This window comes from Corapipo altera, unplaced genomic scaffold (genome assembly GCF_003945725.1).
Source record: "Corapipo altera isolate COAL_440 unplaced genomic scaffold, ASM394572v1 75, whole genome shotgun sequence".
Taxonomy (NCBI): Eukaryota; Metazoa; Chordata; class Aves; order Passeriformes; family Pipridae; genus Corapipo; species Corapipo altera.
Genome location: NW_020884887.1, coordinates 937501 through 962000, shown reverse-complemented (window position 1 = coordinate 962000; position 24500 = coordinate 937501). Strand labels below are relative to the sequence as shown.

At 40.0% G+C, this 24500-nt stretch overlaps 1 protein-coding gene across 2 annotated transcripts in view; it reads left to right on the top strand.

Moving 5' to 3' along the window:
• The window catches only part of CUNH5orf58 (chromosome unknown C5orf58 homolog), a 57832-nt gene that overhangs the window by 17329 nt on the left and 16003 nt on the right, over window positions 1–24500 (top strand). Inside the window, exons 1-2 of one of the 2 annotated variants that reach the window (XM_027643732.1) lie at window positions 21537–21662; window positions 23691–23771. The gene's annotated coding sequence lies outside the window, so the exon portion shown is untranslated. Of the gene's footprint in view, window positions 1–21536; window positions 21663–23690; window positions 23772–24500 lie in introns of those variants that run through there. The other variant, XM_027643731.1, reaches the window with a different exon arrangement.

The window sequence follows — 24500 nt, the reverse complement described above, 5'->3', positions numbered from 1 at the left end:
CAAGCTTCCACATAAGCTCCCAGGAGAGAGTGTGTTTATTTTAGAGGAACGAAAAAGATAGAAGAATTTACTTTATATCTTTGCTGCCCAAAATTGTCCCTAAAAGATCACACCGTGAAAAAATGCAGGTATAGAGTCTCTGCTATGTTATTCAGAGATAAAAGATAGAAGATAAGCCTGCTGGCAACCAGAAGCCTTTTTCAGCTGCTTCTGAAGTGTGTCACAGACAGGTCTGCAAAGACATTTCACCATCTCACTGATAAAGGTTGTGCAGTATTGAATTGATCTGCAAACAGGCAAACACGGGCTCAACTTGTGTGTGCCTTGGGCAGATGTGAGCATCTGGATTTGTGAGCAAGTGAAAGGACAACTTTTCAAGATCTTCGTAGTAAAGTAATAGAAGTTTATTGCTCGTTAACTGCTTTCTAATTATCCTTTTATTTTAGTTCTGTTTAGGATTTTCGTTGCATGAAAATTCTAACTTACCAACACAGCTGTTACATGGCAGAGCAGTAAATAGCATCTCCAGCTGTAGGGCTAAGGCTTTATAAAGACAAGGGTACAAATGGTGGTGCAGCAATTGTGCTTGACTTCCTTTGCACTGTCAGCGTTGTTCTGGCTGCTGATTAACTTATTCAGCAATTATTTCAAAGTCAATAAACAGGGATTGTTTCTAAATCTGAAAATAATTATCAATAACACAGGAGTGGAGAGGATAGTGATGGGAGATGCTTTCTCCAGTCAAGCAGCAACTCCAGTCTCCCAGAGCTGATATTTCATCCTCCTTCACTTTTCTGACATGAAGGAGGATTAAAATGATCTAAGAGAGTGATCATTCTGCCCTCTGAGAACCATGGTGACTTTTCACACTTGTGTTAATATTACCCTGGATGTAAGTCTGCTTCCTAAACTCTGTGGGTATTCTTGAGAATGCTTCCTCTTTGGTAAGACAGAACAGAGTTTCACAGGAGAGAAAAGTAAGATCATAAGGAAACAGGATAAAGTAGGACAACAAATGAATGGTCTGCTAAGAAAATGTACCTAAGGTTTTAAAGCCTGAATAGCACATTCTACTTTTCCCCTCCCTTACACCCTCTTAACTATGGCATTTATTCTGTGACTGGTGGTGAAGCCTGTGCCATCATCACCAAGAATAACCAAGAGTTTGGGCTGGTTTGAATTGAATATTTGTGGCATGTAACAAAGTACAGGGCAATTGGGATGCTGTTTGTTTGGCTGAATTGGGTAAATCTGACAACACCCAACTAAGTTTTGTACAGGAAAGCAAGTGCTGTTGTCTGCATGGGATGGTGCTGGGAATTGTGGGAAGAGGAACCCTGGTATGGAAAGAGCTGCTTTGGTGTAAGCTCAGGAAGATTTGGTTTATAGGGATGAGGAGATAGTTCATAGGGAAAGCTTAAGGGAAAGAAATCTTTTCCATGCTTTTCCAGCATCTTGCATAGGCCCTGTGTGTGTCTTCAGTCCTGGCACCAAATCCAACTGTCAGGCCTTTTCCCAAAAGCATTAGTGGAACAAATAACAGCTAAGTGCCCTTTAAGTCAGAGCTGAGCTGCTAAATTTGTCTGTCCGAATTTTCCTGGAAGAATGGAAATTTACAGTAAATCCAGCCCTGAAAGCAGAGGTTTTATTCTCTCCTACATTTCTGCACAGGTCAGCAGATAAAGCAGATACATTGTGCAAGCCTGGCAGCAGAGATGGTCTGTCTCAGAGGCATTTTATTAATTTTTCAGGAATATAAATCAAGATGATTTCGTGTTGAATAAAGAATGAAATACTTTTTTGCTCTCATTTCCGGACTCTCAGTAATCATTAAGGACAGCAAAAGGACTGCAGGGGAATTAGCTTTTTGACCCACTATTCACCACCAGTACATTCTGCCAACGATGGGAATAGTCTTAATGAGCAGTTTGCAAGTGGAAGATTTATGTACTTTCATCACAGGCAGATTTTGGAAGATTTTTGACTTTGTGGCTTGAATGGAATCTTTGAGACAGTTACTAAGAAAACAGTAAGACTGGCTCTGGTACATGAGGAGATTTAATGCCTTAGAGAAATGGAGATGTGATGAACTTCCAAGTCTTGCTGTTGAGTTGCTGCTGAGTGGGGACATCATCTTGCACTGCCATGCAATTCATGGGATCCCTTCTCCCCCTGTGGGGGCAGCAGAGATGAGAGGAAATGAGGTGAGCAACAGCCTTTCAGAGCTGAGATGGGAGGTAAATGTAAATGCAGATGACCATATATATTCAACACATTCTGACTGCTCTTCATAATTCCACAGTTTCAGACTCCTGAGTCTTCAAAGCACGTATTTGCTGTGCAATAGTCAGATTTGTTCCCTTGCTGTGGGTGCCAGCTGGAAATAACCTGCTTAGCTTGATCCCTCATCTGTCTTTGTGTAGGAAAAGGAGGAAGGGAAGGGTGAAAAGGAGGAAGGGAATGGTAAAAGGGAGACAATGCACTGCTGCAGTTTGGAGTGTACCCCTGGCAATGGATAAAACTTTAGGCTAACAGGAGAAATGCTTGGCAGTCCTGCTCCATCAGGAGTCAGGTGCCTCAAGATTTAACACATGGGTATAATTCCTGTGCATAACCTGATCACCTGGACCTCCTTCTCAGAGTGAAAATGTCTCATTTGGAGAATATTTCATTTCCTGTTCTGCCTCAGCAGGGACTACTCAGCCTCCTGGTTAGTGGGAGGAATAGCAGGGCTCTTTTGCTTGAATTCTTGCAAGAATAAAGCTGTGCAACACCTGCAGAGACAGGTGGGACAGGAGCTGGGATCACGTTAGAGGCTTCAAGGGCTGGCACAGCACTCATGGCTTCCAAACTGAGGCACTTGGGCTTCAAATCCCTCAAAGGCACAGTGCTGTACCTAAGAAGCAATAATGCTGCTTAGTCCTCCAAAACTCCAGTTGGAGCTGGTTGAAATCAGAAAGGATGAAGTTATAAATAATGATATTTGTGTTGTCAGAGTGGAATTTTCCTTGGATATTCTTGGATGAATGGCTGTCTTTCAGGTTTGTGAGAATTTGCTGTAGCTTCAAATGGAAGATTATTTTCCTGTCTGTTTTGGTTGTAATCCATAATCTTTAACAAACCTACGATTATTTATTAGACACCATCTCTCATCAAGAAGGGGTTCCTTTTGTAACCAGAATCTCCTCATGAAGCTCTTCCCCAGAAAAAAATTAAAGTTGTTTTTTTCTATCTTCAGTGGGGGTAAGATAAGGAGGCAGAATGTAATCAAAACAGTTGATGATACTCAGGTCTTTCAGAAAAACCCCAAACTTTCCATTCTATTCTATAGGTGCTTAAGATAAAATATTTCATTAGTACCTGAGATGAAATTTAGATATGTATGCCTGAAAGCTTTAGCTAGAGTAAAAAACTAGCATTTTTTAGAAAGCAGTAGTTGTATGATGCTGTGGATATAGTGTTACCTAAATACTGAGTCATGATTAATATATGACTATTCCTGTAAGAGTTGTAGTAAGACCAGACACGTCACTTAAAAAGAATAAATTGATCTTTAATAAAAGAAATTTTTGCACTCTACCACAATAAAATTGGTCTGCAAAGATAAAATACATTCTGTTGAAGAATCTTCAGTGCCACTTTACTGAGATTCCAGAGGGTGGCCACTTTTCATCACCTATGATTTCTTTAACAGAATATTCTGTTAACGTTGCCAACACGGGCTCAATAAGGTAACAGGGAATTAATTTCATTCAAAATAAAAAGCTATGAAATCCAAAGGTGAGCTTTGTAAAGACCACATTGCCCCTCAGTCCTGGGAAGATCTGTTTGACTTGATGGGAAATTGGAAATGTAGGACTTCCTCCTGAGACCGATCACAGTTCATTTGGCTTCCTGAATACAAAGCAAACCCATAAGGCAAGAGAAAATGCAGGGAAAGACTGGAACAGCCTCAGTGACTTGGCTAAATCACTTAAACCAACATTCCTCATTCATGCTAGAGCAAAACAATGTTACAGCTTGAGTTATAATAGATTGCTGCTTAATAAGGCCAGAAGTTAGTCATCTCCTTTCAGCTAATTCCTGTTCAGCTTCCCCAGCTATAAAACCCTTATTAAAGAAAGTTTAGCAGTTCTGCTGCTCTCTGAGGCATGAAAAATCTTGACTAAGGCCACTGTGCTGGAGTCAGTGGAGCTTAAACCTTAATATACTGGGCCATGGGGAGGGGAGGGCCCACCCCAGCTTCATATTCCCCAGTGTCCTGCTGGCCAATCCACAGAGCACTGGTTGGTTTTGCCTCCCAAAAGCAGCTGCCAGACCTCCTGCCTGTGTGATAACATCGTGTTTTCTGTGCCTCTCTGCAAGGGTAAGAGCAGCCAGCACCAAGCTGTGGGCACAGAGCAGAAGGGCAGGATTTAAGCAACCTCAGAGGCTGAGCTTCTGTCATTCCCACTTTAGGAAAAGAGGAAAAAGTCACCTTTAGGTTTTTAGGCTTCAGGTGTTGGATTTGAGGAACACATTGGAGTGTGATTGCCATAATAGCTCCAGGGAAAGGATGACTGAAATCACCCCGAAGCTGGAAGTTCATTAAAAGTGTTAATGCAAAGTGATTAGTGATTGATATACAAGTCAATTAGGTTGATGAGTCAAGTTCTACTCTGACTAACATCATGTGACTGAAAGGAACAAAACCTACCACAGAGTTGGAATGGTGGCTGCTACAGATAAAATGGTATTGGAGTCACAGGATTGAGTTTTTAATATTAATATTTTTTCCATTTATTCTGGAGTATGATTCGATTATTTCTGAAAAGTGGGGAAGCAGCCTTGATTTTTGGTTTGACTCAGTTCTGTTTGTCAGTCCTTGCAACAAACAAAATACATTTATTTGTTTTATAATTTGTTTCCATTTTGCACTTAGCCTGGAAAGTGTTATAAAAAACATTCCCAAGGGTAATGAACTGCTCTAAATATTCTGATGAAAAGTGTATAAAATATCTTTTGATTTCTTCATTGGTAAATGAAAACTTTCCTTGTATCTAATTATAAAATTTAAGATTAACTCCCGAAATGTCGAGATTAATCTGCAAAAGATTTCACGTGTGGCACAAACCTCTTTCTGTACCTTTCACTCATCAGCTGCTATTGCAAAATATCTTAGCAAGGGAAGAAGGGATGGGAGCTGGACCAAGGCCACCTGAGCAAAACACTGATTGGGAGATTGCAGTTATAGAATCCAGAATCATGTAAAACCATTTTTTATGATTAATGAAGATTGGTTAATGAGTAACTGGCAAAGAACAGCTCGCACCTCTGCGTGTGGTTATTTAGATGTAATTGGCTTTATGAAATCACAGGGCTATTGTATTTTATTTGGATAACCTTGTCTGATACACTAAAAATCACTCCAGTGTTTTTACAAGTTTGTTTCTTTTCTTATTAAAGCAGAAAGGCTGACTCATTGTTCTTAATTCTTCTGTACACAGGCAGCCTCTGAAGTGCATGCCAGCATCCATGTTCAGGGAAAGGGTCAGGAAGAATGAGGCTTAATGTAAATGGCAGCAAATTCAAGCTTTTGGTATCGTGTTATGCATAAAAAAGTAATTCTGATCTACATTCTAATTACAAATTGACTGGTGTTTCAGCATGCTGCCTGGGGGTTATGGTATAAAAGCCTCAAGGCACTATTGTTTGTAAAGGGCATTCAGAAGCTGGATATTGTTACAAAGCACTGAGTTACAGAAGCAGAGATCTGTCCCTCTGCACTGTTGGGTGTTGGTGGGTTTGGATTCAGCCACATGTTCCAGAGTGCTGTAGAACACAAGAACAGAGTGCTCCCTGACAGCTCCTGTGGGTGGGATCTGCAGCAAAAGCAAATGCTAGTGATGGTTGGGCAGGTTACTTTTGTCCTGGCCATTCCTTCCTGTTATTTCATTTATTATTATTTTTGCTGACTTCTATTTGGTGATTTGCTATTTTGACACATACAAGTCAGCAAAATCATCTCACAGTTAGAGCCCCTGGTAACCTGGCAGCACACAGCTCCTGAGGAATATAGTCACACCCTCACAGATTTACTGATGCAGCTACCCTGTATTTTAACTACAAGTGGATTCCACCAAGAATGGAGTTTCCCAGCTGTAAATATCGTCATTAAAGGAAAAGCTGAAAGAGAGAAAGAAAGAAAGGGAGAAAGGCAGACAGAATAAAGAACTTAGAAATTGCACAGAAATTCAGGAAAACATCACACGGGATGAGTCTATTCTTACTAGAAAACACGTGTTTTAGGCAAAAAAGCAATTTGAAAACTAGGTTTGGAGGGGGGAAAAAAGGTATGCCTAATTCAACACACTAAAATATTCTGTATCTCTTTAAATCTCTTAAAATATCCTATATCTCTTAAAATAGAGATTTCTGTGGTAATGTATTGTTTGTAGACTAGGATGTGCAAACCCTACCCCAAGGACTGCTATTCATCTCTTTTGTTATACCCAGCTCTTACCAACAATTTTCTGTAATTCTGCAACCCAACTGATTTGGTCACCAGGCAGGTCCATCCTTCTGTGCCACCTGGAGTGTAAATAATAGAATCACAAGGAGGATTCCATCCATCACTGATGTCTCCTCTGAGTTTGATAGATTGACATCAGGGATTTTTTTTTCCATTGCAGGAGATAAAGTAATTATATATGAATAATGGGTTGTTTGATCAGTAAAATGTTTTAAAAAGGTCTGTACTTGATGGCTCCCTCAGTCATGGATTGGTACCTCCACAGCATGAACTGCATTTCTCTGATTTACTCTTCCTCAGAAACACAGCCAAAGCTTTGATGTGGGGATACAACAATATAAATGTTGTGATTATCATCTGCAATAATGGAGCTTGGCTGAAGAGCAGGTGATTTGTTAACACTGGTTTAACAACCATTACCCACTGAAGCCATCCTGCCTTCTGGAGGGGTGTCCACAGTGCCATGTGCTGCATGGCACAAAGGAATGGTGCAATGAACCCACATTTTTGGAGCTCTCGGGTACAGACTGGAGCTGGAAGCAGTTTCTGTCACAACAGTGGGTGCAGGGCAACTTTCTCTCTCAAGGGAGAAAGTTGTCTCAGGAGAACCACTGATAAAAAAAACCACAAAGGAGGAGTGGGGAGAAGAAAAGGCCCGTTTGAGGGCTAGTTAGATCTCTGGAGGGCTCTGCACTTACACCCCTCTCATGTGTCCCTGTAACAAGATGAGTGCCAGTGGTCATGCATCTGTGAAGGGCATATATGGCACAAACACCAGGAATTCCCTGGTGCCCTACAGGCATTCAACACATAGTGTTGGGAGTGCTGGGGTGTAGCTGGGAATGCCAGAAATCAGTCCTCTTAGGATGGTGTTGTTGTTACCACTGTTCTGTGAAAACCAGCCTCAAAATTGCATTTTATTTCTCAGAAACATCCCAGCACCTGTCACACAGTGTTTGTGCTTATTGTCACAGGTTAAATTCTGAATCAGACACCAGATGGTTGTTTTCAGATCTTAATTGAATCCACACCAGGCCCACACTGCTAGAGCAGAAATACACCATTGCAAAGAAACCAAGTGCTTTAGGGGATCCTACATCGAGCGCAGGGTTAACAGGAAGGCAGGAAGCCTTATTTATGTGTAGTACAGAAATTGCCAGAGCTGCAGAAATACTGTTTTCTTTCAGTGATTAATGTGCTGGGTGCAAGTGTGGCATCTGCTGCCAGCTTTCATTGCCAAAGCAATGGAAACAAAGCCTCGTGGAAGGCAGTGTGTCTGGGGACAGCTTGAACAGGACTGAGCTGCTTTAGATTTCAGCTGTTTTCTTTAGCACAACAGTGTGGAGCACTTTCTTGTTTATAGGGTAAACACAGGGGATTGAAGTGATCTGTGTAGCACACGGGAGCTGTTGCCAACCCATAACATCGTGCAGAATGCAGTAATTCCATGGCTGCTCCCTTGGGAGTCATGGGCTACAGTCATCCTGCCTGTTGGTTTCAGTGTAAATAACAGTAAATAACATCAGGACAGAAAATCTGCTGGTAAAACTTTGAATAAAGTATTAGTTAGTTCATTTTCCTTCCTTCATAGTGCAAGTTTTGCAGACTCAGAGCTCAGTCCTCATATTGGTTGAGGAGAAGGGGTGTTACACATCACATTAATACAGGTGATGCATAAATGTAAGGCTGAAAATGTAAATGAGCAGAGACTATTTCAGGCAATAATGGGGCTGTCCCTCAGACACATGGCAACCTGGCAATCTCTTCATATTTGCAAAATAAATTTATTCATTCGTAGTGGAAACACATCACAGAGTGGCAGAAACATTTCAGTACTAAAACCAACAGATACAAACCCATCATGATGTGAGGGAGGTAACAGAGCAATCCCTGCAGGTTATATGATTAGGGACAAGGATGGCTTTGGGAATCTTAGATATTTGTTCTAAACCCAAGTACTCTAAGCTTAATGGCAGTACAGAGAAACTGTACCTTCAACTGTACCTGGGAGCTGTGCTGAAACCAAGGAAACCTTCCCTATAAACCTTAGATAGGAGACCAATTCATGTGCCCTGCTGTTCCCATAAAATCAGCCTCTCCCAATTGGCCTCTCTGTGAAGAACAAAATCCCTCCAGATAGAAGAGAATAAGCTAGATTTCAACAGCCACAAAGGCTAAGCTAGCAGGCATCAAAACTGTGTATATTTTATATATTGTATATACACCAAATAGATGGAATTAGATTTACAATTTTCCTGGATTTTGGTGCCTAGAACAGACTTGGTACTCATGTAGCTGACATGGTCACACACTGAGGAGAATTTCACGTTTCCAAGAACAGCACCTGGCCTTCAGCCATGGCAGTCACGATCCTATAACTATCTTCACCATGCAAATGTGGCTATTTGCTAATGAACAGACAGCCCTCTGCGTTTAATTGCACCACACTTTTCAATCTCACCCCTTTCCCTGGTGTTCCCTGGCTGGGGTGAGTCATCAGACTCCTCAGGTATATCCACTGCGTGCTGTGCACACTGATGCACCGAGAGGTGTGGCAAAGGACAGGGCAGTTCAAGTAAAAGGAAATTGAGATGGGTTTTCAAAGAGAATGTGCAAATACCTCAGTGTTTGATTGCCAGGGTGGTGATTAATGGCCAACTGTAAGATAAGAACACACGGGACGAATCAGAGCGATTGCCGTTCGTGGTATCGTGAAGTAGATTCACCTCTGGTTTGAGCTGGCTTTTGGTGGTATGAACCAGGAGTCAGGGACTCTGGCAGGGTAAAGATAAGCAATTCCTGAATTCTGGGGGCTTTCAAGTTGTACAGAGAGGACACTGAGATTTTCTGGCACTCTGTGAGGCCAATGAAAATGTTGCCCAAATCAGATACGATGGCGAAAATTAAAATTAGAACATGGCCTGCCCACATGAACACACAGATCATACCCATGTTAGAGTTGATCCTACTCATTCAATTGTACTTACTTGTGCTAGAAAGTTAATGTTGGCTTCTGAGTGCATTCTGAGTTCAGGGAATATACTGTATTTAAACCCTGAATTAAACAGTGGCAATGTGACCTGCAGAATCTGGAGGTGCAGTGTGTCATCAGAACTCATCCAGCTTATACCTGAGCCAGGTGAAAGAGTAAAAGAAATTTGGAGCTTCTACCTCTTTCCCTTGTATTTATAAAATCCTCGTGTGCTTTGGTGCAAGTTGCAGTTCCAGCAAAAAGCTGTAAAAGTTGCTGTGTTCCAGATCATAAATTGGGCTGAGATGGCAGTGCTGTGTGATGAGGCTTGCACAATACCCGTGCAGCTTATATCTGACTCAAGGCTTTGCTATTAATTCCTCACTTTCATGAACACAGAATTAACTTCCTGCTCCTTTCAGCTCTCTGAAGAACACGTCCTGTTCCGTGACACAAGCACAAATCTTTCTGGACAGGATAAAGTTCCTCGATGTGTAAGGCAGTGAAGCAAGATCATCTCTGAAATGGTTCTGCATTTCCCCACTCCCCAGTGCCTCACAACTCTGGAAAATGAAATGAGTTCTGGCCTGAACCTTCCTGCTGTTATCTAACTCCTACTGTACTGCATGTCAATTATTAACATCAGTGATGATAGAAATCTTAACACATGTTAGAAACAGGAGTCCTACATAAATTTGTTAATCTGTATTATTTTGCCCTGTGATGTCTCTTTCAGAGCCCACCTCTCTTCATCTCCTTTTCCATTGTGCTCTCATAATTGGCGTGGTTTGGCCTGAGTTGGTGCTTTCAGCCTTTGGAAGGCAGAGTGCAAAAGCTGTTTATTATCTCTTTCACCCACCAGCCAAAGATCTTGTTCATCATATGCAAACCTTCTGTTTGAGTTAATTTTACCCAACAAGAATACCAAAAAGACTTTAACAGAAGACAGAAGACATTACTAAATGACTTAGCTGAGCTCTCAGATCAAAGTATATATATATATACTCCAAGGAAGGCCTAGCCCAAACCACCACAATATATAAAGGAAGTCGTGAAATATATGCCTTAAGTGTGGAAAGGTGGTGTAGTGGCTTCTTTTTGTTGGCTTACTTAATGTTTTTTTTCAGTAAAGATCCTTTGATTTTTCTCAAGCTAATAAATAATGCAGTGTAAAACCTGCTAACTGCCAACAAAGCCAACAGTCCAGTCAAGTAAAGCTTGAGGTTGGGAGCAGGAGGGTGCAGGTGGATGTACAGTCCAGGTACCTGGGATGAAGCATGAAAACAAGGGGCTGATTTGGCTTTGTGCTACTTCCAATGCAGGTTTGAAACAGGACATCCTGAGGAGAAAGTACTTTGCCTTTTCCAGCTGGGAAGGCTGAATGTGCATCCAGCCCTCAGGAAACAGTAATCTTGGTACAGCACCTATGTTGGGGATGGAGGAAAATGTAATTAGAGATGTGTCTTTCTACTGTTTCTTTTCAGAGGATACAGTTTTAAGCTTTTCCATCTGGCAAGTGTCAAAACAGATTTCTGTCTCTAACCTTCTCCAGGTTTGGGGAAGAGATTCAGGGAGCCTCTTGATACCCTGCCTTTGTCCAACATAAAATGGTCACACTGTGAACCTGATTCAGGAGGAGTTTGGGAAGTGAAAGAAGTGCAGGACTAAGCTCATGGTAGACTTCTTAATAGGATAAACAAGCAGTGGGTAATCCCACCTCTGTCATTTTTTGGTACCATAATGGAATACTTGTGTGCAAACAGCAAAATATGTACTCCTTTGTGTAACTGAATATTGCTGTGTACCTGGCCAATGAAATATTGAGATCAGCCTGAAAGAAAGAAACTTTTCCAGCTGAATTTTCCCCAGCTTCCTGGAGCCAGACCAGAGGAGGTGTTCTAGTGTTGCAGGTCTGAGCCAAGGATTTATTCTGAAGAGTCACAGTCTGTTATGTTTTCTGTTTTCCTTTCTCAACTAGAAAAATAAGCTGCCAGAAGTAGTCCACAGATGTGAGTGTGCTCATCCCTTTCTGCAAGGAAGCTGATTTCTGATCAGAACCTGAGAGGAGTCAGCTAAATGTCAGCAAGGCTGTAGGTTGTATCTGCACAGTCCATAATTTAGAAGTAGCAGGAGCATTAAGTAGTACCAGAATGATCAGTGATCCAGGCATGTAGAAGTGCTACTTACAAATTCCTAGGAATTATGTAACAGCAGAGCCCACTTGGATGGGTCAGCTATGAAAATGTAGTTACTTTTTAAAGTCAGGTGTGTTTTATCTCTCTTCAGCTCTAAGGTGATTCAGTCCAGAAGCTTTTTTGTCTTTGCTTTGTTTCACATCAAATTGCAGAGGAAACGTGTGAAGGAACCTTGTAAAACCAAGGGTATCTAATAGGATTGTTATTTTAGATGCAGAAGTCTTAAAACACATTCCCCCAATAAAATTAAGGAGACCAGGACAAATTCCTCCTTAGAAAGAGAACAGGCAGTGTAAAGTTCTGATAGATGAAAGTAGCTTGAAAATAGTCTGGATGTTGTGTTGTTTCACAGTGTGTTCTTTCATGTTCCAGGGGAGAACAGCCGTAGGTAATTTGCTGTGGTATCAAAACACACAGTGCTGAGCACAAATAATTTGGGGAGATTTGATACATTTGGGATGGATATCATCTGTGAGATCCTGACTATATGAGAAATGCTGTGGATTATCTCACTGGGCACTGTTCTGATGACAGCAGTAGTCCTTTGTGTTTCAGGTCAAATGCTTTCTCTGAAACAAACCTAAAAATATCAACAAGAATAAAAATACCTGCAAAAAATCAGGAAGAAATTAGTTTTTATTTTGCAATGCACTACATTTGGGAGTAAGATGCTGAGAAGCAGTAGTCATAGAAGTGCTGCTAGACATTTTCTCCTTAGTACACAGGATTTATGATGAAACTGGTCACACCAATTTAAAGAACAATTACAGAAGGCATTATCCTGGAATGAGAGGGGGTTTAGTTTAAAAACTTCAATAGAAAAAAGGAGTTATCATAGTACATGAAGTACTGTGGGTTATGGAGTGATGTATCAGTATCAAAACACTTGGTTGCCCTCGGACATCACTGTGGGAATTACAGCAGATACACTACTTTGGTGAGATGAAAAGTATCCTATTAAGACATATGGTATGTATTATATTTCTATATAGTTTTATAGTTGTGTTATCAGTTACATGGTAGCATGGGTGGATATTATCACCATTCTAAAACGAGATACATGAGATGTGTCTTGTTTGTCCTGGCCTGTTGCACTGTGATGGCAGAATTGGAGGCTGTACCTGCAGCTAATTCCCAAGTTTATTCCTCCTCCCAGTCTTCAAAACACATGATACCATTACCATCCCAGACTCATTAGAGCTCAAAAAGGCACATGTGATGACCTGATGAATTTCCAATACACCTGAAGAAGTATTAAGGACAGTGACTTAGAGATTGTTCATGTGGAATTATTGTCTATCATCTTTGCTTGAGGAAGGACATTAATTAAAATGATCATTAATTAAAATTATCATTAAAATGATCAAGGAATTGGAAGATTTTGTCAGAGCATGAAAGATAGAAACATGTTTAATTGAACAAAACACAAGCAGTGTAGGGGCCAACTGATAACGTTGATGCAAGAACCAGAAGATATAAATTAGCTAAGAATAAATCTACACTGGAATTTTTATATAAGGTCAGTCAGAGCAAAGAAATTCTGAAATGGTCTTCAAAGAGAAATAGTGAGAGGGAAAAAATCTTTTAAGATGGCAGGATAAAATGATGCAGTGCCATGAAAGTCAACTGTACTCAGTTACAAGTGGGATCACCTTGCAGTCAGTGTACCTCTAACCCTGAATTTCTATGTACCATTGGAAAGCAGGCAAGAACTTCATCATCCCACAACTAGACTCTTCCTTTCCCTGGACACAGGTCTATCACAATTTTGAACAGATTGCTCGTAGTAGGTATTGGTTAAGCAAGAACTGCCATGGAAACTGCAGTCCTGCATCACCTGCTGCTGGGTGGTGCTACATGAACAGCAGCAATGGGCAGCTGAGCTGATGATACTGCCACGGATTTACCTTAATTTTTGCCTTTTTTTTTTATCATTAATGTTTACAGCATTAATTCCATGCTGCCATTAGAGCCTGCTGTTATGCCAAGACATTAGTAAGGTGATTCTTGAAATCCCATGCTGCCCTCTTGAGGGTGCATAATACATGTTTGGGAGCTGGGGTTTTTTATGCAGTTGCTGTAAAAAACAAGGACATTTTAACGAATTTTTTTTTCTTATGGAAATTATCAGCTTATGCATGAGCATTTCAAAGCTCTCTATGTGTTTTGGATGTTCCAAAAGGAACTGGGCATCTAAGTCCTTGCAAATGACTTCATTTCTCCCTCTGAACTCCTCAAAAAATCTAGAGGATCATGTGGAGAAGTGCCAATGGCTGGGAGTAGAAGTAGGGTTGCTTTCCCACAAACATTGCTGTAGTTAGATTTGAACACAGGAATAATTTGCAGAATGGGAAGAATCATGTTTCCAGTACTCAGGCATTGACCAGCTCCCCTGCACGAGAGGCATGGCCCTGCTCCCCTTCATGATGGGAAGGAGCACAGGGACTGACACATCCTCTGCTGCACAGATCTGCCTGCCTGGTGGTTTCTCCCATCTACAGTGTCTCATTTGAAGTGATTTCTTAAGAGAACTAAATGTGTCTGTATTGGCAAAACAGCAATTGCAAGTGCTTAGAGCAAGTGCTGCAAAGAGGAGGAAGGCTGACAGAAGTTGAGTCTGATAGTTGGGGTATTTTTAACATTAGAAAAGGAAAGTCACTGGAGTGACTCTTATCTAATAGTCTCTCTTAGTCTATCTAATAGTCTCTCAGTTTCACATGAGCTCAGCTGGACAGTGGTGGGAATAAGGTTAGGTGAAGTGTGTTGCCTAATTGCTCATTTTTCATTCAATGCTCTGGGAATCAATTTATAGCACAGTGTGTTCATCAGAGACAAACAGACTGGAACAAGAGAGGAAAGAGCTGGTTGGGTCCCACATGTTTCTGTGCCACTGCAAGGCTTGGATTTGACAGGATGTGAGAAGACATTCCAGCCATCTGTCTTCTCTCCTTCTGCTCCACAGTGCTTATGCTATTCCAAGTGGTTCCTAGAGAAGATAAATGACAGCAGCTACAAGCAGAGGTGTGCTGGGAGTGATTTCTGCTGGTAGAAAGTCTGACAGAACTTCTGCTGCCTTGACCAGAGGCAAAGGTTCCCATTTGTCCATGCAGTTTTGGAACATTTGCTGCCTGTCCCTCCTTCCAAGACTGAGCTGTGTCACCAGGAGCAGGACTCAGAGCCAGGGCAGTGTTTGGTGAAGCTCCTTCCAGCCTGTGCCGTGCTTGGCACACAGCACTTGGCTGGCAATGGGGTGGGAATGACTGGCAGCTGGAATGGCAATGCCAAAATGAATGTGAGCTTTGCACTATGGATTTCCTTTCCAGCTGCTCAAATAGGAATCCTGGATTCCTGTAGTGCATCCCCACCCTGCCAGCCTTGACTAGAAACTTGTAATTGTGCTTCACTGAGCAAGTATCTATGGAATGACTGATACCAATGAACCTCAAAACCATCTCCATTACAGGGATTGGTGTTACTAAGTATAGAAGAAGTGTGCATTTTTAATATCATATAAAAAGAAAACCAGTGCCCTTTTCTGGTACCTGCTAAAATTCCTGAAACACAGGCAATAGTCCATGTATTTATTTTTTCAAGAGTAGGGATAAACATTCCTTAGCCAGTCTTTTTGTATGTGAAATTTCCAAGCTCTCCATACTGTACTTCTCATACATATTTTCAAGAATTCTTGTATTCTCTCTGTAATAATTGGCACACAGGATGAATAAACACCACTACAAATAAGCAAAAATCCAAGTAAAAAAGGAACTAGAAGTGTTTGTAGCTGACTATGAAAAAGAACTGCATTTTCCACTGCTTGCCTGATGGAAAGCCAAACATTTACTTTTAAACAATCAAATGCTTATTTCCAGATCAGGAAATGAGACCTGATCAGGCCTTCAACCAGGCAAAACCCCCACAAAACAGCCAAACCCAGAAGACCTCAAGAGCTTGACTGAATTTTCTTTCAAGTATGGAATAATGTATTTAGAAATAATTTGAAAAGCAGGTCTAGTGATATAAAAAGCATAAGTTTCTTGTTGAAAATCAATCCTATTTACTGACACTGTTATTATTCACACACAAAGCTTTTCCATGTGGAGAGAGCTTAGCTGAGGACAGACTCTTTCCTTTCCCTAAAGCAGAACAGGTATGGCTTGTTCCTCAAGGCCCTGGGACTCTCCAGCAGTTTTCCTGCCTGATCTTTCATGTCTTTTCACTTGTTTGGTCCTGACTTCTCAGAGACTTGAAAATTAAAAATGTAAAGTGACTTCAGCAGATTGTCTGGGCTTGTCCCATATTTTGGAGGTCTTATTGGTAGAAGTGTCTGCAGACACTGTAGGCTTGAAAGCTGCCAGTGTTACACTACTGGAATTTCTTATGTAACTGTTTTTATGCCTTTTTTTAAGATAAGATTTTGGTATACAGTAATCCTTATGGATTAGTGTAATTACTGGTATAGTAATCCTTAGATAAGTGTAATTAATAATAGTTAGTTATTTAATTTATCATCTCAGATCCTGTTTCTTGGCAATGGAGCAATTCTTTTGCTTGGTTTCATTCTCCTACTGCAGACTCATTGCTTCTGAAGGGGCACAACTCTGACCCTTTCAGATCTCAGACACAGAGCTAAGTTCAGTGGTCTTATACATAGACCAGGCTCCTCTACTTTGAAGCAGCTGAGACCAAAATGATAAAAGATGAAGTACACAGCAAATAAAAAGTGTTGGGTGTTCTCCCTGAAGCTCTCATGGGCAAGTAATGAAGGAAATTCCTAAGGACCTTAACCACAAGCAAAAGGCAGGAAAAACTAAAAGATATTTGAACAATCTGAAAAAGACCATCTTAGAAAGAAGTTTCTGGCTGTGGAGGTAATTAGAGAAGTTGCTGAGAAGATCTTGAATAGAGAACTTACCCTATGGCACCGAGGTGTGAGAGCAGTAGCTGTGAGTTTCCATATAATAAATATCCTGTACCTATATGTGCTGAAAGATTTGAAGGGTTGATTTGTCCTGAAAACAACTACAAATTGTACTCCCTTATCCATCAGATCCTCCTGCTGTGCATATTCAGTTATAACTTCTTACTAAAGGTGAAGAAAAAGGATTAAAGGAACATTGCTACAAACAGTTACAAACACTGACCCAGCTCAGCTGAGAACTGAGGAGCTGGGTTGATTTTCCGTGGCCTCAGCAGCATTCCTTATGAAGTTCTAGATGGTGACACATAAGCAGAGACCCTCCCATCAGCACAGAGGAGATGGAGTCACTGCAGCCTCCAAATCTCTCCTGGTGTTGGAGGTGTCAGGATTAGACCGAGCTCAGTTAAACTGAGAGTCTACAAGACCAGAAATTAAAGGGAGAAAAGTGCCTGTGACATGATCGTGGTTACAATTTAAGCACTTTAAAGGCACTGTTTGAAATAGAAAATGTATTGAGTGTCAAAAGAGTACTAACAAACCTGATGCCTTTCAGAACCTTGATAAAATGTGTTGTAGAGACTGCATAGTTTTTACTCTTTCCTTCTAACTGACTCTCCATAAATTTTTCCCTTTGTGATTATAAGTAAGACTTAACTCAGGTGCCCTGGAGGACATGTGTTGGTCCTTATGTTAACAAATATAGATGGCCATCTAACCACAGTGTTAAGTAAGCATTTGCAGTCAGATGGATAATCCACCATACAGCTTGACATATTCATTATTTAGACACAGATAATCCACCATGCAACTTGACATATTCACCATTTAGGCAAAATGGAACCTACTTACATAAAGATCAGATTATCAGCTAAAAGCTTTCTGCAGGATCAAGTTGTTCAAGCTTCATTATAAATAAGATTTAAAGGCTTAAATTCAGGAAAGTGTTCTGACAGCATGAGGGATTTCTCTTTAAACATATGGTTCAAATGATGAAACATCATCTGTACGTGACCTTCTGAAGGTTATGATGAAGAAAAGACTTTGGGACTGTTTTGGTAACAAGAGTATCACCAATAATGGCAAAACAGGGCAGACTGAACTCATAAACATTACCTCAGACCTGTGCTGGAGATAACATGTTTACTAAACTTCTCCAAATGAGCTGATACCACGAGTCATCTTATTGTGATCAGCACTGGGATTATTTCCTGCTAAGACTGGCCTGCACACTGGTATATTATTGCTTGCCCAAAATATTGAACTTAGAAAGTGAAGCTGTCTTTATTTTGTGTAAATAAGCACAAGTGTTCCCTCCTGGAAGGACAAAAAGGTTGCCAGCAAATGCAAATAATGGAAAATACCAGCATGGTAATGATAAAGACATTTGGAATTCATCTGTTTTTAAGGAAATCTGATTATTACATTGATAAGTGCAGAATTTATACATTTCAGTCCTTTTAAGGAACATAATATTTATATGTTGAATCCAACAAAACTGGCCTTTGATGTTTAAATAGGTTCTCTTATCAGATGTATCTTAAATTTTGGAAGTTCAAAATATACTAGATTTAGTACTCCATGAAATAGGATAGAACTCTGTTCAGGTTTTGCTGCGTGATGTTCATTGTCCTCTCAGAGATCACTTCATATTTTGGCAGCTTCCAAAAGCAAAGGAGAACAGTGTGGATTCCACTTAAACGGGAGGAAAAGAAAGTGGATAAATAAATGTATAAAACTGGGTCAGAGCACTTGTCTGCCTTTCCAGAAGGATGTAAGTTGAATTGGTTAATAGTATTTTTATAAAACTTTGTAAGTATTATAAGTATTCCGTAGATATTTAGGGTAATTTTCAGTGGACTGTGAAGCCAGACTGTGCTCTTATGACCCTGTGTGAGTCCCTTGGAACTTGCATAACTTGGAAAATAAACCAGCAATATGTTGGAAAAGTTGCTCCGGTTGCTGAACAAAAAAGGGTGAGTGTTTTGTATGGAGAGAAGAGTCCCTATCCCTTGTTTTGGCAGAGACAGCACACGGGTTAACCACTCTTATTTGCTTTATCTTCCTTTCTGTGGCTCAGTTGTGTCCACTGAGCCTCAGACTCCTCTGCATTAACACAGGTGACCCTTCCAAGGTGCCTTTCCCTTGCTGAGCCTTCGCAACAAAACCAAATGTCAGTTTTTGTCTAAAGAGCTAAAAACATATTTCACATGCCAGAGGCACAAAGGTGCTGCTGAACCAAATGACAAGCCAGACATTTAAATTGTGCTTCTGCTGAAATTTCTGTCCTACCTTTTTCTAGTGCAGAGCACAGCAGCTCTGTGTGACAGCACAACTGTTCTGTCAGGCAGCAAAGGAAATTAATACTTTGTGTGAAGGCTCACGTCAAAATAGGTGATGGTTTGTAGTGCAGAAGCTCCACTGGTGCCTGATTAGCCAATACTGTAACATATAAGTGGAAACCTGAACACATTCTCAGATTTATTCCCAATTCAATTTTTGAAACCATTTGTTTTTAGGCTCAGCATTATTAACATCACTTGTACGACAAGAGAACCCCATCGACACAGAGAGCAGAGACCTTTTCCACTAGTGTATGCAAATATGTTAAATATTATAATTAATTTCAAATAAAGAAACATTAAAATATAAGGAAATAAAATTTAAAAAGGCGACATAAAAATTCTAATGACCTTGAAAGAAAATTAAGGCTATGTCTAATGTTGTATTACCTAATCCTTAACACATTTCAGTATTTTCTTTGACTGTCTCAGGGGCTGCAAATTTAACCAAAGTTTCAGATAAATATCTATGAAAGACAGTGGAGCTAAAAGCAAGATAAATATTTTTATATCACCAAATAGAATCCTTCAGTATTTTTGGAAATGTCTCTGATAATAGGGAAATTTTCAAATTAATTTTAAAATGTTGTAAGCAAAATTCTACCTTCCCTTCATGAGTCAGTTTGGATTTCTGGATCTATTTCTGCTTGAGAAGAACCATTAAAGAAAACATATTTGCCAGAACTACTTAGAAGAAAGGTGAGCTAAATTCAAAGGTTTGAATTTGCACTTAAATCCAAATATATGGCTCTCCTTGACTTTGTCTTAGAGGAGAGTTTAGCCATGACCTGTTGTTATCTATTCTGCATATCCTGAGCAATTATATTTTTGTTTCCAGCTGTCATATGATGTGACAAATGGAAGTGTGTGCTGTATGTATGAAGCCACAGCAGCTAAATCCTACCTGCAGTTCCTTCCCTTCACCAGCAATGAAACAAAAAGATTAATACAGAAAAAAAACATTTGGCCTCACATTCCTCTACTTCCTAATTGCTACAAGTGGTTCATTTAAGAAAAGGAACTAGTTTGAATCAGTCTTATAAAATACCTTATAAAGCATTATATTGCCAAAATCTTTTTTGGCAAAAGTTGTAAAGAAAGTTGTTTGGCATAATGAAAATATGCCATTTTTCTGTTTCCCACAGGGGTACATTTTCCATATTTGTGGGATTTATGTACTTGCAACAAAAAGACACCTCAGTGGTCTTCCATGTTTCTAAACATCAAGTAATTATTGGAATTCACTTGTCTATGTACAAAGCAGTATTTTTCGCCAAAAAGCCCTTTCCCTATTAAAAGAATAGGAAAATAGCAACATCTTTTTTTTTTTTCATTGCAAGTAAGAATAATTACTGAGCAGAAATAGAGGAATATTGTCCTGGATTCACAGCCCAACTCTTCATGTGTTACTCTGAGCCACATGTTGGCACCAAGGTCTACACAACCACAAAGCCTTGAAGTTGTTCCATATTGATATTGCATGTATATGACAATTAAGGTTGCTGCTAAGGTTTGAAATCTGGCCTCCTTCTGTTTGAAAGTTCAAAGAAATAGTGCAACAGTCTTGCAGTAAATCCAACTGGTAGAAAGGCTTCACAATTTCAATCACGATGAAGCCAAATACTTGTAATATTAAAAACAACATTGCAAGAAGGATGTATGTCTTCTCCTAAGGTTCTCCCAGTTGACTGTTTGTCCAAAATTGAGTTAAAATATTTGTAAAAGCAGTTGTATGTAGCTCTCAAAGTCACCAGTGTTCCATCTCCACAGGGTTCTCATGGTGCACACATTTAATTAGTCTTACAGATACAATGGTGCCTTGGATTTGTCAGTCCTTACAATATCCATTTCTTTCATTTAATTGAACTTTATCATTAATGCAATATATTTACATTGAAAAATCCTGTCATAGTATTAAATCAATTTTTCTATTGCCAGATTTGCAGTTAATTCAGGATTTGAATTATGCTCGACCTCATTGTTCCAAGTAAGAGAGTTCATTAGAATGGATCTGCAGAGAATGGAAATGGGAGAATCAGAAAGCTCAATGGCAGAACCAACAGCAGAGGAAAATCAGACTGGCAATTTTGGGTGACTCTGTTTTGGAAGGTCAATGTGCTTCCAAGGCCTCCTTTTCAAAAAGCACCACTGACATTTCCTACAGAGCTGAGATCGGTCATAATTTCTCATTAATCAGAGTAAACCTGGAAAACACAATCTGTACATTTACAGATCAAAATCCTTCAGTAACTGAACAGAAAATTAAAATCTTCCACTCCCGGCACTGTTGTGGCTTCCTTTTCTTGTTTCTTACACTAAGGTGAGACAAACTGTGCTAGAACTTCTGTTCTCTACCCTCAGGAAACACCTGTCCCATTATTACAACTCTAATACACCTTCTGCAACTGCCACTGTGTGTGTGAGAGATTTTTGCTATTTAATGTCACAAATGGGCTTCATAAAGTAGGAATAGGAAGAAAAAAAAATCTTTAAAGATCATCTAGAAATTGATTCTTTCACTCAGTGAAAAACGAGACTAAAAAATGAATTGAATGAGCTTTGAAGGTATTTCTAAACAAGAGGATAGATTTCAAGAACAAATTAAATAACGAGCAGCTGTGGATCAGTACTTCTGTAAATAAAAATTAACTTCTTATTTCTAGGTACGTGACTTAAGGTTGAAGAGCATTTTCCAGCTACCTGTCTTGTGCATTGCTAAAATATAAAAGTAAGTAAAAACAACTTCATTACATACATATCTTCATGCATTAGGAAATATTTATTAGATAGAACACAAAACGTGCATAACTATTCCTTAAAAATAATGTTTGTTAGTAATTTCTTAATCTGTCCCCCAAATGCCAGAGTGGCTAAATCCCAGAACTACAAGTACTAATAAAGTTATTTTCTTGCCCTCCCTTCCCATCTTTCCCATGATTATCTAGATTTAATGCATAATTAGATTAAAATAATTTAAGATTACGTTGCATTAGGAATATCTACCCATGAAAATTATTTGTACGAAATAATCCTATTTTTAAAACCCCTTAAAATTAACCTTCCTGACTGGTTCTCCAAACTCAGATCCACAATTCTGATTGAAATAACTTCCCCACCGATTCAGCCAGGAAAACAGTATTGAAATGCCATATGATCACCTGTGCCAGTGCATGATGCTATCCCAAAGAAATCCCAGGGCTTTCTCAAAGTGAGCTTGGTGGATCTCTGCTCTGGGATTTATAAAATGCAATAAAAAATGACAGAAAAACACAAAGGCAAATCTATGTTAAAATATAATATTAGCATTGTCAACATGAAAGACTTTATTTAAAATATTCGGAATAGTGTCATTTGTTTCGGGGAATGCAGGAAAAAGTTTCAACAACTAACACGCAGTGTTTCTTTGCAAAATAGCCCCGTGCTTGATGCTGAAGCTGAAATGGGTTTTGCCCACTGGTATCTACACTCTTGTAAAAGAAGGTCATTAGCTGCTCCTTTTGGATTACCTGTCTTTGTCTTCACACAACTCAAACAATAAATAAAGGCAGTCTGTTAATATAGATTAGAGGTTAAACTGTTATTTATCGTCGCCTTTTATGGAGAGATCCTATAAAGGCTGTTATTGACCTTCTCTGCCTACAAAATAAGAGGCAGGTATTTATCCCAGGCAATCCATTTGCAATGAAAAAGAAATTACAGCCTTCCTGAAGAGTCATACAGCAACTGAGATGCAATGACAAATCCTGAGGAGTAAGAGTTCCTGAATTAACCTGCGTCACAAATTCACATCAGGTTATGTCTCTGAGCGTGTGAGATGAGGGAAGAGCTGAGAAACATTAGACTTCCCCCTGCTGTTTTTGAGGTTTTCTTCTAAATGTCTGAGATTTGGATAGAGCTGAGCATGAGAAAAGTATACAGCATATTCTCATTCCTTTGAGTTTATGTAGTACAGAGAGCTACAAAATAACCAACAACAACAAAATTGGCATTCTCTGTCATGTACTCCTGTAAATAGAAACAGCTGAACAAAAATCAGTGTAATAACCACCCACTTACTGTGCCTTAATCTCATTAACAGCAACCCCTTAAACTGGTTTGTGATGGTACTTCTGCAGTGTGCATCAGAACAAAGCTCAGAAACAGCTCTGCAAGGGTTGCTGTAACCCTGAAACCATGAAAGTACTTCCTGAGCACAAAATATGGAAGTTTCCTGGTACAATGGATGGAAACTCCTTATCTGGGCGTCCTAAATTGTGAGGATGTCAGAAATCCAGAGTAAGCCTCCCATAATGCTAAAAATAGAGAGGAGAGAAAGAAAGAGAAGATCTCATAAAAAAGTTTTCTTTTTTATAGAGCAGCCACAGCCTTCTGCTTCCTCACCCAATCAGTCTTTCAGGCCCAGGCCTGACCAAATTTTGACTACTGAAAAAGCTGTGAGGGGGTTGCTTCCTTCTGCAACCCCTCCACTCTGCCCAGTTGTCACCTCAGCTGTGACCACACCAGAGAGTTACAGGCAGAAGGAAATGAACCATAATGACCTTTGGAGAAGAAATTATATCCATCCAAGACATGGCCTTTTTTCCTACCCCTAGTTAAATATGTGGAAAAATGCTCAGACAAGGCAGCAAAGAAATCTTGGGGACGGCTGGGTGGCTCCTGGTAGTAGAGTTGCACATCATAGTAAAAGCAGAGCAGGGAAGGGAGATATGTTAGAAGTTACTGTCAAACATTGCTTCTGCATTATGCCTTTGCAAAGGATTCCACAGCTGCCTGGTCCCCTCATTGTCGAGACCTAAACAACCTGCAGGACACTGGTTGGCTGCTCAGACTAACAGAGGTAAGAGGACAGTCATTTAACTTCTTGCATCTTCCTTGTTTCAAAAGCAAAATGGTTAGAAAGATTAAAATATTTCAAATGCTTGAAGAAATAAGGTCATAGTTCCTTTCCCAGCTGATGTGTGGGCAAGTGCCCCTGAATTCTGCTGTGTTTAACTGCTGGAGTTTAACTACTGCAGTTTAACCACTACAGCTGAACTGTGTTGAACTACTGTTTTTAACTCTGATTGGTTTAAAATACTCATTTATTCTTCAGAGTAAACCTCAGATTCTCCAATTCATTAAATAAGACACACGGAGAAGTAGGTCCTTCTACAGTGTTTTCTCACAAATATCTTTACAAAAATACAGGAAAACCAGCCAGGAAACATCACAAGGGAAGGAAGAAATTGTACTGTAAAAATAAGAGAACCACGTTCTCCAGAAACTTCTGAAGTTTTAGGACCTCCACACCCTCCCCTCTGAGGGTAGGGAGGCCCTGGCACAGGTTGCCCAGAGAAGCTGTGGCTGCCCCATCCCTGGAAGTGTCCAAGGCCAGGTTGGACGGGGCTTGGAGCCACCTGGGCTGGTGGAAGGTGTCCCTGCCCATGGCAGGGGGGTGGAACAAGATGAGCTTTAAGGTCCCTTCCAACCCAAACTATTCCATGATTCATTCGAAGTTCTCATGACAATTTTTATCTGGAACAAAGAGCTGCTATAAAGGAGAGTAGCTTGGATCTGATTGCACTGC